This window comes from Limulus polyphemus, unplaced genomic scaffold (genome assembly GCF_000517525.1).
Source record: "Limulus polyphemus unplaced genomic scaffold, Limulus_polyphemus-2.1.2 Scaffold225, whole genome shotgun sequence".
Lineage (NCBI taxonomy): Eukaryota > Metazoa > Arthropoda > Merostomata > Xiphosura > Limulidae > Limulus > Limulus polyphemus.
The window spans coordinates 22,978-40,485 of record NW_013665835.1 but is presented as its reverse complement, the minus strand read 5'-3'; the positions used below and the strand labels follow the sequence as shown (position 1 = coordinate 40,485).

General features: G+C 32.0%; 1 protein-coding gene across 5 annotated transcripts in view; it reads right to left on the bottom strand.

Moving 5' to 3' along the window:
* LOC106478560 overlaps positions 1-17,508 on the bottom strand; it is a 37,796-nt gene that overhangs the window by 8,748 nt on the left and 11,540 nt on the right. Inside the window, exons 2-3 of one of the 5 annotated variants that reach the window (XM_022382169.1) lie at positions 4,342-4,456; positions 3,271-3,467 (exon numbers count right to left, since the gene is read on the bottom strand). The exons of 2 other annotated variants lie outside the window; for them this stretch is intronic. The gene's annotated coding sequence lies outside the window, so the exon portion shown is untranslated. Of the gene's footprint in view, positions 1-1,162; positions 1,334-3,270; positions 3,468-4,341; positions 4,457-17,508 lie in introns of those variants that run through there. 2 more of the 5 variants (XM_022382168.1, XM_022382171.1) reach the window with 2 other exon arrangements.

Sequence of the window (17,508 nt, the reverse complement as noted above, 5' to 3'; positions counted from 1 at the left end):
AAACTGAAACTCATTAATTTTGCCAAATCTCACATAATAAAAACATATGCTATGTATCTATTTCTCCAAACAATATATCTAATGTATAATGTATAATTATATCTTACCATTAATCGAAGTACATATTTTTGACTGAAAAAAAAATCCATAAAGCACCATAATATGACTCCTAATTCTTATTAATAATTTTACTGCAAAGTTCCAGTACATTCCTTTGAGACCTGGCATGGCCTGATGGTTAGGGCGTTCGACTCCCTATCTGCAAGCCGGGGATTAAAACCCGTTGCCGACTGCTCGCGCTTTCAACCGTTGGGAGCGTTGTAATGTTACGGTCAGTCCCATAATTCGTTAATAAAGAGTATCACAAGAGCTGGTGGTGGGTGGTGTTCACTAGTTATCTTTCTCTTAGTTCATCACTTCAAAATTAGAGACAGCTAGAGCAAGTAGTCCTCGAGTAGCTTTGCGCGAAGATTCAACAATAAACAAACATTCACCTGACTAAACCTACGTCACGATCTAATAACATAAACAAGGAAAAAACAAAAAACCACTCCAATCAGATACACACTTCCCAAATGAAGTTTTCGTAGGATCAGTCATATAATACACTAGAACCATTTTTATCTAAAACAAATCTGTATACACTTATAACATTATTGGTATTCTATAATATGCAACAACTTTATTTCGTAGTTTGATATGTTTCTTAGTTGAAAAGAATCAAATTCCAATAAAGATATAGCTATTGATAGCTATTGCTTGGTCTACTGATTTAATTATTAAACTTTTCATTAAGTGAGGAAAAGTAACACAATTAAAAACAAATCAAGATCCATAAAATCCCAATAGGCAAATGTCTAGAAAAACAGAATAAAATAGCTGAATTTTTAATTTACTGAATTTTATAAACACCCTGGATTAGCGGTAAGTTTACGGACTTACAACACTAATATCGGGGGTTCGATCCGCTGTGGTGAAAACTAATAAAAACTTTTCCGATTTTTAGCATGTATTTAACTACCGATTTTAGAAAGAAACATATTTTGACTGAAGTGTGCATATCGTAGTATATGTATATATATATATACATAATTATATATATGACCCAGATCTCAAGTGAAACTAAATATAAAATAGCTTTTACACAAATTCATAAACCTACCTCAATAAATTCCATACGCGAAAATAAAATGTGTGTAAAAATACAAATTCTTATTACAGGGACCTGGATTAAAAGTCCCTAAGTCGTCCACATCAAATACCTGCTGCAACCTAAGCATTGGAACATACGACTAAATCATAACATCCCACTACGTTAAGTGAACTCAAACACTGACTAACCGAAGTAGCTTCTCGGAATCTCCCGTCATAGCATAAACATGCTTGAGGCTACATTAAGTCATTATGACGTCATAGGCTGTTTCCTAAGACGTAAAAGTAAGAATATTCAAACAGTGTATGAAATATTGGATTAATATAAATAATCCACTAACTTTTCTGTCATGTGATGAATGATATATATATACATATAAACTCATCATTTTCAAGCAGCTTGCATTGGTTACAAGCACACATAAACAAGTTAACGCAGTGACTGGTTTACGTTTATGTCATATAGAATAATCCGTAATATTCAATATAAAAATCTCAAATAATTAGATTTGAAAATATGCTGAAGCTCATAGATTTCTGTCAAACATTTATCATTCTTTTACACTGTATGCAGTGCTCTGACAACAGCATTGGAAAAATATCTGCGTTCGAAATGTTTAAAATGTAAAGCCCTCGTTTTAAAAACTAATGGTTTCGTTTAGTTCTCTACCTTGGAGTCCATTCAAATAAAGACCTTCCACTTCCCTTAGGATTTTCCCACGATCTATTCAATATCAGTCTTATATATTCTTCCACAACACTTGTTTTATTATGTTCCGTCATATCAAGTGGAATTCATCGTTTCTACTTGAAAGGAAACACATTACACTGATTTTAGCGTCGGTATTAACAAGAGAACTTGGTTTTACCGAAATGTTTTCTCTGTACTTAAAAGAAAGAAATCCTTGATAATAAAATACAAGAGAACACTTACAGCTAAAGAGTTTTATGTAAATAGACTAACCGAGTAAAAACGTTTTAAGGAAATTCTGAAGAACGTAAATGCTGAAAAGTTTCACCCCTTTATAACCTTGACCTATATTGAACAGAGTTGACTCACCATGGTGAATACTAAGTCCCCAGACCTACAACCATACTTAGAATTGGTGTATATCACATTAGTCTTACATAACTTAAAAGTTTTCTTTGATTCACATACAGTCTGATCTTAAGAATATGTCAAACTTTTGAAGGTCTTGTTTACATACAGATTTATAGATTTAATATGAATATGGATAAAAAAAACAACAACAACATTAAATTTACCATGATTAGGAAGGAATTTAATCTATATTTGTTGTAATATATACATTTTTCTGACGTCATCTGATGTTTAAAATACCAAACAACGGAGAAAATCACAGGAAACGACATCTGGTGGTCGTACGAATCAGTAGAGTGGAAAAAGTTTTTATAAAAACCCACACTTCTTCGCCTACAATATATACAAATTCCTTTTTAGCTACGTGAGTGTAAAGTAGGGTTTTCTATATAATCTCTCTCCTTTGTTTTGACAGCAATGCCAAAGTTTTTTTGCAGAATACAGCGTCTGTTATTTCCTTACTTCTTATTAGGTGGAGCCCAAACTTGGAGGATATTATACTAACTAAAGAACTTAAGTATTCATTGAAAATATATTTCTCTAAAATATGAAAGGGATGAATGTGGTTAAGAAAAGAATGTTGATATAGGAGTTGTTTATAAAAACGTACTTACCACTCGATTAAGAATACCATAATATTGGAAGCTAACATAACTGTATCAATAATTGATAACCTTAGAAATGAATAACTATTACAACTAATATGAAATGATATTTAATTATTTTAGTTATATACTTAGAAGATTAAACAATAATATTCATCAATGTATATCCGAGGTTTTATTACTATCCCAAAAAATTTTTAGCTGTGAAATTACGATTTGTTTGTATAGTTGGCACATAAAACTAGATTCTTTATGTAATCTCAAAATTTCGTGAATATATTTCATCAAGTTTCGTTACTGTTTTTGCTTAATTCTGCTGAAATTCAAATACATTGATTAATCACTTTATTAAGGTTCTCAGGTGCATTTAAAGAAAACTTCATTTATTTGTTTATAAAAAAATAGCCTGACCGAGTGATGTGTCCTATAAATCCAGAAAGTTAGCCACTGAAGTTTCTCACTCCTGTTTGTATCGGAGCGGATAAACGGTTTTCGGAATGATTGTCAGCTGCCATATGTTACGTGCATCAGATGTCAAGGGTACGGACAGGAACGTCCCTTAACGTAATGCTGCAAAACTCTCACAGTGCAGTTTCGCAGCTATATTGCTGAAAAAAGTAAGGAAAAAATCGACAAAATGAATCTCTTAGAAAGAGGTCTTCAAATACACCATGCAGCCCTGTATTAAGGAGAACAGAACAAACAACTTCAGAAGGTATTTAACCAAACAACTAACAACACATAGACACGACAACAAAGAATGCAAGTGGCAGAAAAAATGAGGACTTACAGAGAAACAACAATAATACTTTATCCAAACGCATACATTGATTAATGGGTAAATAAAAGCTAAATGACAGAATTCAAAAACCTTCACGTAAGACACAAGTCACTATACTCAACATTAATGTCTGCGTTGCTATTTCTGTTTTCATCTTTTAGAAAAATGAAACTGAATGTATAACGTTAACTGACACCCATCACGTGAAAATAAATATTTCCATAACAATAGAATATATATAAACATTCCCACAACAACAGGATATATATATATAAACATTTAATGTATATATATAATATGATATAATAAAAGTCTATGTTAACTTCTTTAAAAATGCAACTAATTGTTGTGTAAAAATTCAATTCAGTATAAGTGAAATTATTAAGCAATGTAATTATTCAAACGTCTGATTTTAGTGATAATCCCAGCTTCTGATAAGAGGCCGATCGGGGCCCAGTGATTAGCATCTCCAACTCTTAATCAGATAATTGTGTAGCTTTGCGTGAAAATTTCAGAACAAACAATGCATTTTTTTATCAGCTTTAACTGAAACTCTACTTGACACACATTTTATAGTTAAGTTAGCAATTTATTTTCAAAGATATATACAGACTTTGTTGAAGAGATATGGAGGAAAGGTTCAAAATTAACAGGGATGAAATCTGAAAATGTTATGTGAAACTCGCAAAGATTGTACGTACATATATCTAGGTGGCTGTAAAATGTCCGAAAACGAACTACAGATGGATGGATATGAATGAAAACTCTATAACCCAAGCGCTTTCGAAAAGTGGACCTTTCTTCTTCAGGGGCAAACTAGGATAGAAGGTAGGTAGATAGATCAAATATGTATAATTCACTTTTAACGTTTTTCTATTTCTCTGAATTTTACTTTGGCTAGTTTAATTTGAGAAACAAGTTTCGACCTTTAATATTCAACTATTTCCCCATTTAGTGACAACAAATTATGGTCAGTTTTTAAACTAAGTCATTGTTTTCAGTGGTCAAACAAGTTTCGACCTTTAATATTCAATTATTTCCCCATTTAGTGACAACAAATTATGGTCAGTTTTTAAACTAAGTCATTGTTTTCAGTGGTCAAACAAGTTTCGACCTTTAATATTCAATTATTTCCCCATTTAGTGACTACAAATTATGGTCAGTTTTTAAACTAAGTCATTGTTTTCAGTGGTCAAACAAGTTTCAACCTTTAATATTCAATTATTTCCCCATTTAGTGGCAACAAATTATAGACAGTTTTTAAACTAAGTCATTGTTCTCATGGTCGTGTTTTTCAAATTTTTGGCAAATATCAACTGTAATTCAAGTTTGAATGTCTAGAATATCTCAACAATGTTTGTTTTTTTTTCACACAAACTTACATGCCTCGAAATATTAGGGCTGTAATGTTAAAACTGATAAAGGGTTAATTTTCATGGCTTTGACACAGAATACTCTAACTCTACGTATAGGCGTAATTACAAAAAAAAACTGAGTAAGAGCATTTTCAGGCTATTACGTCATAGCGATGACCTAAGGGAACCTTGAACTGGAAAGCACTGTAATGTACGTCTGTCTTTAAGAGCTGCATGAGGTGGAAAAGTTTCGAATGGTGTAAGCTGAAAAATTACTGCAAAAAACCAAAAAAAAAACAAAACAGAATTAAATGAAACACTTATACAATAAATTAGGTAAAACATTGCAAAGATCGGAAAATAATATATTGTGCTGAATATAATAACTTCCTGTCTTTGATGGATTGAATGTATATAAACGTGCAGTTTGATTTTGTTCAGAAACTTAAAATGGCTCGAAGAGTACAGATCTGGACCATGGAGAATCTATAAACAGAAAATAGTATATATATATATATATATATATACATAAACACACATATGTACCTAAAGGTAGGGTTTTCTGTTTACTGGTATCAAACAAGCACAAAAGGGTTAAGTAATGATCATATGATGTCTGGAGTGATTGTCGAGATTGGTCTGTGTAATAAATCAGTTGAATAATCAAACTTTCAAATTAATGCACTTTTACATGTGTGTATGTATAAAAGGTATTAGTTATGTAATGTATTCACATATTGATTTATTTCTTTGGTTGCAAACGTTGTGCCAGATATTATAAAATCCTATTTTCATGTACGGTTATACATTTGTTATCTGGTCACTATACAATAGCTAGTATAGCCGATAAGTTAAAAGAATAATAATACATAAATAGATAAAATCCACTTGTAACGTTATAAGACTCTTTCTCTGTGTTACCAAGTTGGTAACATCCTGGAAACTGCACAAAGTCAAAATTAGGCCTAATAACTTATATTTAGAATTAGAATTGGTATTCAGTTGTTTGATCTCACCTACATAAAAAACTTCGACAACTTTTTCAAATCCAAGTGGGAGAAAGACGCAAGATATTTTTTTTTTTGTTTGATCTCTATATATTATTGGTTTTAATGAGAATTCAAGAAGCTTTAGAAAGCTCCTCACTCTTTTAACCCACTTAAAAAGAAAGAAAATCAAACCTGAAAGAAGGAATCGAACGTGTGTTTTATAAAAAGTACCCTTGGCTTTTCTTACTGTATGTGAGATCTAAGATACAGGTACAATAAACATTTAATTCTTTTCAAACTTTCGTTCTATTTCAAACAAATAAACTCGCCTAGCGACTAGGAACTAAATCTTTATGCACCCGATTGTTGATGAGTAACCTAATTAGGCCTTAAAAGTACTGTTTGAACAATACGAATTTGTGTATTCAATACCGTTCTCGAAATACATACGATACTGTTACGCTAGCCAACCGTATGGCAACAAAGGTTCTATCTGTCATCTAAATTTTTCTGTATTGTACAAAAATAGCACGTGTATGTGTGGTAGCTTTGATGTCATTATAAGTCAGTTTAAGAACGTATGACCAAAAGACGTTTGTTCATTAGAAATAACAATCTATAAACAGACTATTACTTTATAAACAAAGACCTAATTTAGTCTTGCGTATTGGAAAGATAATTTAGTAACAGCGTGCTTATAACTTCGCAGTCGTATAGGAGATGTTTAAGATCTTATTCCAGCAAGACAATGGTAAAAAGTCGTAGTAATTACTAAGGAATTAATAGGCTACATGTATGTTTGTATTGCTGAAACCTAACCATTTTCTTCCAATTAAATTTGTTGTTCAAGAAGTTATTATTGTACTATTGAGAACACTGCTATATATTTGTAGCATATAGAGGTGCTAAGATACACTTTAAAATGGGACAGAATTACAAATAAATAAACAATACACTCGTTAACGAGCCTCTATGCTCTACAAATATTATAGCAGTTAACCAGAGAATAAATGAACACATGTGTAATTTTCAAGCTTTGCCATTTATAATTAGGCCACCTATACCCTGTGTTCGAGAATAAACACAATGGTCTTCAAGTTGAAAGAAAGGAATACATCAGATAATTCTAATTGAGAACAAAGATTACATTAACAAAACAAGGAAAGAACAAAAGAGTTAGAATACCGTGTAATTCTATCATAAAATTAAATACTCAATTAAATACGTTCAAGGTTAACTCTATTTGCTAAAACTATTCACTAAAGTTTAGAAACTAGTTAATATACATTCTCTTGTTATCATACGCAGAAACGAAACATGAAAAAAACCCTTAATAATATAATATATTAGCTTTTATGTCATTATATGTCAGTTCAAAAACATATGACCAAAATTTGATTATAACTAAGTAAATTTTCTGTGCATCTTGATTTAACCAATTAAGACTTAAAACGAGAAAAAAGAAAGGTAAAATGAATGAGCACAATGGTCTTACATTTGAATAAAAGAAATACATCAGATAACTGAAATTGAGAGCAAGAACCTCATAAGGAAGATATTACAAGAGTGTATTAACAAAACAAGCAAAGAGCAAAGGAATTCGAATACGGTGTACTGCTATCATAAAATTAAATACTCAATCAAAACAGACAAACTGACATCCAATCTACTACACCAATGTAAATTATATTTTTCTTTTATATAGGAATTTAAGATACTTGCATTAAACCAAATAGTATCTAATCATAATAGATGTTTGTTTGTTCTTAATTATGCACGAAGCTACACAAGGGCTATCTGTGCTCTGCCTACCACGGGTATCGAAACCCTGTTTCTAGCGTTGTAAGTCCGCAGACATACCGCTATGCCACTGGGAAGGAGTTTCCAGATACTTTTTTATTTATTCTATAATAGACGATGCTATCCTACATTGCAGTCTAGCAGTGGTAGATTTTTACCTTTATTTTTCTCTTTTTAGGTCATTACTGATTAAATCAAGATGCACAGAAAATTAGTTTTAATCATCTTTTGGTCATATGTTTTTTAACTGACACATAAAAGCTAATACATCATATTATGAAAGAGTTTCTTTCATGTTTCGTTTCTACGTATGATAAGACGAAAATGAATATTAACTATTTCTTAACCTTAATAAATAGTTTCGGCAAATAGAGTTAACCTTGAACTAACAGTTGGCTCCAGTGACCCTAGAGATAGTGACCGGTCAGCAGCTTGTGGCAGCAAGTCTGGTTGAACAGGATGTGGCTCAAGGAGCTTGGAAACATACTTTTTATCAAAAGATTATGCGGAGTGAAAGTTACCTGAACTTGAAATAAACAAAGACAAACATCTTAGAAGATACTGTTAAAAAATATTTCAAATACTTGAAAAGAAAAAGTAGAAAAACGTATAACGAAATTGTGTGTTTACACATGTCACTGCTGTCGAAAAACTATGGACTTAAGATGAAAATAAAAGTTATGCGAAAACGACTTTTGATTCCGAATAAAGCATAACAAAATTGCTGATTTATGAATGCAATAAAATCTAGACTTATAAGAGCTTGTATACTGCCTTTATTTTCCTCTTAAGTTTATAGAAGTTAAACAATAGTTAATTCTGTAAAATATTTGGATGTAAGACAGAAGATACGATTAAATCTCAGTAAACTAATTATGTGGTTATATGAAAAAATGACTTAGATGCGCTACGAGTCTGTTCACAGTATAAAAACCCATTTCAGATGGATGAATGCGATTTTATATAAAAAACGTTATGAGTGACTCTTACTAATTATTGATTATTTTCAAACTTGAGTTATACTTCTGGAATAATTTAATATTTACAAGCCATTTGATGGGGAAATTACGCAAATTTAAGAGAAAAATATGCTTTATGGGATAACAGTATAAAAAGGTTTGTTTATTTGAGAATTATCGCATAAAGCTAAACAAAGCATTATCTGCCCTAATTTTGAACTGATAGATTAAAGGAAAAACAGATAGTTAACGGCAACCACCGCCAACATTTAGACTTCTATTATCCGACCGAATAATGGAATTTGACTGTCACTCTTGTAGCACACTCACAGCCTCAAAATGCGGATCGCGTTTTTGCGGCAAAAATATGCATACCATGAACTCTCAGATTCGCAGCCCGTGCACGCTAACCATTGGGCCACGCTCGTCTCAAGAGAGCACCAACACTCATTAATAATTAATCTTCTACTCATCTGATTCTTTTTTATTTTTTGATACAGTCTCTATAGTTCTTAGGTAGTTAGTGAGAGTTTCTAGCTGCATGAGGTCATTTTGCCAATATTATCCTGGTAAACCCTACTCATAGGAAATCAGATATTGGTATAAGTAGCTAGCTTTAGAGGGTATATTAAGATGAAAAATGTTTATTAAATACATCTAAATGGACAAGCTTACAAATAACTAATTCCTAACTACATATTTTCCAATTGTTTGTGATATCCCTACACAAATTTTTGAAGAGTGATTAAATAATATTAGAATTTAGATGTTGCTATACGCTTTAATCTACTTCACTTAAGGTTAATTAATAGCTAGGTTTGAGATCCTAAAACCAAATCTGTTCACATAGCACGTTTGCTATACCATTTTCCGTTTCTGTTACTCTAGAATGTGTTTATAGAGCAGCTTGTAGTGCTAAAACCGAACCGTCTACATTTATCACAATTCCCAATAAATTCACTCTACAGAAGTTTATTTGATACATACATTTTTTAGATTTATCAGGCAATGTTTATACTAATAATTTTCGTTCCAATCAAACTAGGCCTCTAGCTGTTAGATTAATTCATCGTCCTAGTTTCAAGACGTATACGAAAACTAAAAACCTTAAAACAAATCCAGTAATTATTACTTGTATAATAAAAGTAACACTAAATTGTAATATTTGTGTTTTTCTTTCAAACCATTGATATCTAACTGCATATATCATGAATTGTAACTAGATATTGTTTTATTATACTCCAAATAAATGTACAGATGCTGTAAACATTGTATTTCAGATAAACGTGGAATTGTTGCAAAAACATTGACTCATGTTGTTTTGTGTGAGTGAGAGTGTGTGAAATTTTAACGCATTCTCTTGTCCAATTGAAAAATAAATAAAAACTGGCAAATATTTATACCAATATTTAACCCACGTGTAAATACATAGTCTAAACATTCAAGTCAAATACAATTTACTTAATACAAGGAAAGCGCGTGAAAATAATGGAAAGTAATTTTTCATTGTGATCTCATCTAACATTTAACTATACACATTTTAGAACGCTGTATTTTACCTGAGAACACATAATTTATAATAGCGGTGAGACGAATTTTAAAGTCTGAACATGTTTTCAGAGGAAAGTAAACACATTGAAAACAGGAGTAAATGTTTTATTTTTGTCACTACAACGTTTCAAAACGCAAGCTGTTTATTGACTGACTTTGCTACCACGCAACATAAAGCTGCAGTAGTTTGTGGCTGAACTCAAACTGTAGGTGTCAAAATCATAAATTATATCTACTTCTTCTTTAATAAAGAAAATACTGAATCACTAAGGATATCTAAAATATTTTTCTTGCATTAGTATAAATTCAAAACCTTGGAACCGAGATTATGACATATAGAATAGTCTCCAGTAGAGGGCGTTCCCAACATGAAATATTACAATTCTAAAGAACATTGTCCTTAGTGTGCAACCACCTGTGGTACTATATTGTGATGATTCTTAAGAGATCTTCTCAGAATATAACCCGCCACACGTTATGTCTGAATAGATAATTATATAGCAACAGAAGAATCTCGAGTGATAAAACAGCTTGAAACGAAGTAGAAGAATGTTAGGTGTGGTACCTAAATGAATATTAACTGTGTCAAGAAAACCAAAAATAAAATAAACTGAATATTAACATAGTTTACAAAGGTTGTCAACAAGTATTTGATTTTTTAAAAAAACAGTAATTTACATGTGTAAGAATCGATAAACCAAAAAATGAGGAAATAAATTAAAATAATTTTACATCATATATTTAGTTTGAGTTGCCAGGAGTATTAAAATCAAAACAGATTTTGACACTTTGCTATTCTAATTTCACTACTACTACTAGCATGAGAAAATTCCATATGTAAGTATTTTTTATTGCTGATTTAATGTTAAAATACTAGTTTTAATAGAAACTGAAAATGCTTAACATAAAATGTTTTGGAATTATGTATTTTTGCATAACAAGCACAAGTGTTTTATAAGTATTTGAATTAACAATTTATTTTGTCATTGTAGGAACCTTCAACGACTTAATCTATTTATCATATCCTGTAGACACAAATCTTCATAGACCAAGTGATGCTGATTGAAGTTTATCAGTGATGTATGTGAAAAACAATCAACTAATTTTATAATTAAAAGGAAAATCACTGCCATCTAAATTTCGTTTTTCGCCTTCATAAGGACTAAATAATCAAACACACAATTACAAAAACCACCATGATGGGGACAAAATTTGATATGTGAATGATAACACATCTGTTTTATATTGTGAGGCCAATTTTTCGTTCATATTCAAAGGTTTTAGTTTAAACGAGGAACATAGTGATTCTCGGAGATTGTTTACAATAATTAACTATTGTTTATTCAACAAAGACTTTGAAACATAAGATTCAAGAAACAATCTTCGCCAACGGAAAACATGAAGAAAACAAATATCCACTGAATCTTTATTAAACAAAATTTAAATTGCTCTTCAGTACATAAACTACTTTGACAAGTCTTCAACTCTTTGGTAGCTAACATACACCATACTCTATACACAAGCCTTGTTGTAAACACAGACCTAAGTCAGCGTAAACAGGATATTATGATGTTTATTACAAACACAAACAAGCGATACATTTTCTAAAAGTTTCGATCCGGTCTGTTTAGTGGTTAGCGTGCTGGGCTGCGTACTTGACTAGAAGAAGGGCAGCCAGCCAGTAGCACCCGCCACACAATGGCTTTGCCTAGCTGTTTGAACCGAATACGTGGATTAACTTTTATAACGCGGGGAGTGTTTTGCGCCAGCAGTCTAAAATTATGGACATTTATACTTGAACCCTTGGTGTCACTGACGTGCTCTTTTAGCTCATGGTGCGCATAAGGGGCTATTCAGATTGAAAAATTCAAAATCCATTCGAAATTTTTCTTTAAGACTAATTATAGTACCGCAAGAGTGCGGATCCGTTCGAGCGTGGACCTGATGGACTCACAAGAACTAATTGTCGTGCTGTGTAGTTCTTTTTTTAAAACTAATAGCCCATTTATAGACAGAAGACTTATTCAGTTCTTGTAAATTTTCATTATTAGCAATAAAGAATAGAAGCGATGATTCTTAACAATGTTTAAAATTATCGGCATTGTTAACGAGATCATTTAAAACGCTACGCACGTGTATTGTGAAACCATTCAAACAGGTCTGTCATGCTTTGTTACGTAAGTCAGTATGCAGAACTAACATTCTATTAGAAGTTTACAGTTTTCCGTGAGAATAATAGCTTAACACCCCTTTTTGTGAGAAATTCTAATAAACTGCGATACCCACAAATAAACAGCGTAATAATTCCGTAAATTTCAACACAGAAGACTTAATCACTTGGTAACGTGTGCTTACTTTATGAAACTTTACTGAAACTCCAATCCTTTCATATGCAGAACTTATTTTTACACCCTAACACATTTCTGTACGAATTTTTATAAACTTCTTGTACGTGTTATGTTACTGATATCATTACTAGGATGTAGATTTGAAACTTTCGTGAAATTCACAGCGGGAAATATAAAACTTATGTGATCATGTACATCACGTTCTTCAAGGGGGGGGGGGAAGACAACAAACACACACACACACACAATCCATTTTATTTTAAGATCAAACCAGATAAGATAAAATACATACATAATACTGACCACTTTTATATGATATAACTCACACTATAAATTTTGGGACTATAAAGGCTGAGTACACCACGTTATTACAGTTCATGCCGCTATGTCGAGTTGTGCTCTATCTGACGACCGTGCACCTTGATAATATCCTTGTGACGTAATTTCTATTGCTAAAGGCTCCATCGTAAAGCTATAATCTCCAAAGCACACCGCTTCTTTCTGTTTACTTTCAATAACCCATCAAGTGTCCAACTGCAAAGAATTATATAGGCTACTTGACCAATATGTCATTCTTCGTATGGAATAGCAGGAACACCCGTTTTATTCTCCAGCTACTTGAAGTATGCTACATTTTGAACGTGAGGTATGTCTAGAAATATTATCTTGGTGATCCCAGATACCTATTCTTCTTGATCATGTTGCCTACTGTTACCTGGGGCACATGCACGGTTTTTGCCACTGACATTTGTGTTCGAAAATTCTCACCTTTATAAAAGGTCGCACTTTGCTCATTATGTCCTGAGTACAACTTTTTGCAAATCTCTTTCTGTGCGATCCTGGGTCCCCAAGTTGATTCATATTATTTTTGTCTTCAAATGCCATTATGTAAAAGGGATATCGATGTTTTATAAGTTCTAAATTTTCGATGTGAACACTCCTTTTATTGTCTGAGTGCACGAAAAGACTGCACCGGAAAGGGCTGTTACATCCCTTTCCAAAAAAATCGACCAGTTTTTAGTGGCATCATATTACCTACGTAATGCAACACAATGCCAAAAAGTTGTTTGTATACATACCGTGCCACCGCGATTTTATACCAGCTGTCATTAACACGTGACTTGCTGATTTGCTTATTCGTTTTAATATAACGTACTCAATCTTCTTTATCAGGTATATTTTTTGTAAAGATATTATCCATTTTTTTATTTAAATAATCACTCAGACTTTAATATATATTTTGCGTTTGTTTGTTTGTCTATCCGGAACCTTTTTCGTAAATTTCTCGATCAAACGCTACAAGTTTCATGTCTTTAGAAAGGCCTCTGTCTGAGGTGTTTGAATTAAATATTAGCTTTTCCATTCAGAATCATCTTACCTGTTTTTTGCTGAGTCAAATGAATATGCTACACAGTGACACAATGTTGTTGTCATCACGTGACGATTGGCTTCTATTTTAACTTTAGTCTTTTTTGTTTGCAAAAGCATTTCACACAAACAATACTTAACCAACGCGTAATTGCCTAAATAATGAACATTACACTAAATACAATTGCTATGGGCTTTCTCGACTTATTTAGGTCTAAAATACGCATGGCAGCTCGTTCAAAACCACATGCTTATCACTTTGTGAACATGTATTCAGACGTTTCTGCATATTCAGCTAAGTTTGCCTTCATTACAATTTTACATTTATTTTACTTTGCAATAATTTAACTTGAATTCGTTTCATAGACTACTATAAACACCGTTTAGCTACTTTTTTGTTTAGTACTGTTACTCACTATGTCGAATCATGATCTACCTGACGACCTTGCACCTTTATAGTAGCCTTGTGGCATAAATTCCATTGCTAAAGGATCCATTGTAAGCCATTAATCTCTAAAGCACACCAATCTTTTCTGTTTGCTTGCAGTAACCCATCTTAGGGGCTATGGATGCTCTATAAGAGTAACGATCAAATCGAAGTATTCGATTAGAGTAGCTCAAAGTTAGTGGTATATGTTGTTTGCTAACTACTTTTCACCTAGTTTACCAGTTCAAATTAAGATCGGTTAGAGTACACAGCATGTATATATATATATATATAGTACGTAGTATGATAATATTTAGAAAATTCTGTTTACTTATTTATCAATATAAATATTCATTATTTCTTTTAAAATGCTACATAAGATCTTTATAAATTCATGTTGTCTGTCTTCACAATTATATGTTCGATTTCCTTTACAATTAACATAATTAATGAAACAACGACGACTATAATATGGCCCAATAGTAATTGTATTTTAATATTATTTTAGATGTTGAATCTTGTATAGCGATACAGGTAAAGCTGTCAAATATGTTCTTTAAAATCAACATTTGAATCACAGAACTGATAGACTTAATTTCGATGACGAGGAACCCACTTTGAGACTAATAATGGCTGGAGACGGCTTGAATGGGTAATGAAGAAAAACTTTAATATAACAGCAAATGTACAACGTTTCGACAAGGTTTTGTCATCATCAGGTACAAGTAGGCTTACCTATTTCTTAGAAGTAACCTAAACATACGCATGTTTGTGTGTGTGTTATTCTACCTTATACGACTAACCTGTTTAAAAGCCAATTTATATTAATATTTTAAAGAAATGAAATAAGATTGTTTTAGTCAAATAAAATATCTAAATGAATAATTGAACATATATTAGTTTGGAGAAATAGCTCATTTAGGCTTAGCACTTTACATGGTTTGCTAACCATGCATAAAACAGAATGAATGAGAATGGTTTCTCCAAATCAAAACAATCTCGGAAATTCTAGCTTCGTAGAATATGAATAACTATTTTATTTTTAGCTTTAATCTCACTCATCTTTAATCATTAATTTTTTGTATGAATTTTTAACTTACATCTGCTGAAGCATAGATTTAGCCAATTCATACACGTTTTGGCAAATAAATCTTTGAAAGCTGCTATTTCGTGATGCTGCACGCATTGTGTTTTGTATTTTGGATACAGATGACTGTCATTTATATTCTAGCCTGAAATTTAAGGTTTTCTCAAGCAGAAAGGTAGTGATTCTTGGAAATGAAACTGTATACCTATGAAATATATTTACAAGGATGGCATCTTTAGCAGAAAAGACACCATATATTAAATATCTTACATTTAGATTCGATTGAAATCTATAGTGATTTTACTGAGGCTATTTTGGAAACCATAATATAAAAATAATCGTGTCTGGTTTAAGCAATTTTTACATTATAGTAATTACATACAAAGCAGGATTTTCTTCTTTTATAACATTAAGTTTAAGACCATAAGGTTTACCTAGAAACATTTGATTTGTTTTCATTTGTCTAATCTAAATACAGTATACTGGAAAATAGAAAGTGACTGAATCTGCAGACCAAACACCTGTCTAGTTTCAGTTGTTATTGAACGTCGTTTTGTTCCTCACTCAGACAAAAGCTATATATGACCAAGAGAACGTACGTGGAAAGGTTTCAATGTATGTCAGGACGTGAAAAGTACCTAATAGAAAAATAATTCACCATTTTCATCGGTAAACCTTATATAAGTAAGTGTATGCTGGTATAGTTTCCACCTATAAGCTCAAGTGCGAATCAAAAATTGTGGAGTTTTTGAGTTATTTTATAATGTAAAACTACTTCACAAAATAAAAAGAAAAATACATCGTTTATCAGAGATCGATAGTCTAGCTTATTTGTATTCTTTGGAATTCTGCAAGTTAACGCAAGACAACAACGTACGGATAAGCAACTAAGTCATGATAAACAACAATAGGTTCAGATGTATAATTTTGTATTGTTATATATTGTAACAATATCAGAAAATGACAAAAACTCTATATAACCACTCATATACACATTCAGAAAATAATTAAATTTAGTATTATGTTTCCTTGTGACACTAGTATAATTAATTACTATGTCCTTGAACGATATTACTTCAAGGATACGTTTGTTTGTTTTTTTTTTGTTTTTAAATTTAAGCACAAAGCTACACAATAGGCTATCTGTGTTCTGCCCACCACGGGTATCGAAACCCGGATTCTGGCGTTGTAAGTCCGCAGACATACCGCTGTGCTACTGGGGGGCGGCCCCCTAAGCGCGGACATGGATTTTTCAGCAATGAAACGCGAACGATGGAATATTGAACGGAGATCACGCAAGAAGTAGCAATAATTCGTACTCGCCGGAGCGCAAGAAATTGTGTGACCTTACTTTAATAATGGAGAATAAACTGGATTGAGAAACGTAATTTGTCTCTTCCAGTTTCAGTGGTCTGTAAAACAGCCTGTTGGAATATCTATATACAACATGCAATTAAAATCTGTTACGATAGAACTTCTTATAGAAAAAAATATTAATTTGGGCAAATTAATTAATTAATTGTACTGTATTTTTTGAAGGTTTTCTTTAGAAAGCTGTTAAGCTACTATAAATGATTAAACTCAGACGTATTCTATACAAACATACTCTCTTCTTGGATATAACTGAAGAGTCTTTCATTTATCTTTTCACGTGTTTATGACAGGTGCATGACGCATTTCGTTGAGAAGGAAATCATGCTTTACAATTTAACGATAAATTCATTTATCGATTACTGTAAAGTGCATGCAAGCAGCACATTGTAAGTTCATTTTAAAATTATAACACGTGTTATAAGAGTAACGATGAAATCCCACTACTCGATTAGGTAGCCCAAAAGTTGGCGGTGGATGGTATTTGCTAATTACTTTTCATCTGGTTTACCAGTTCAAATGAGAGTTGGCTAACGCAAATAGCCTTTACTTAGCTTTCCGGGAATATCCAGAACAAACAAACCCTTCAATACATTAAATTATAAGCCTATTT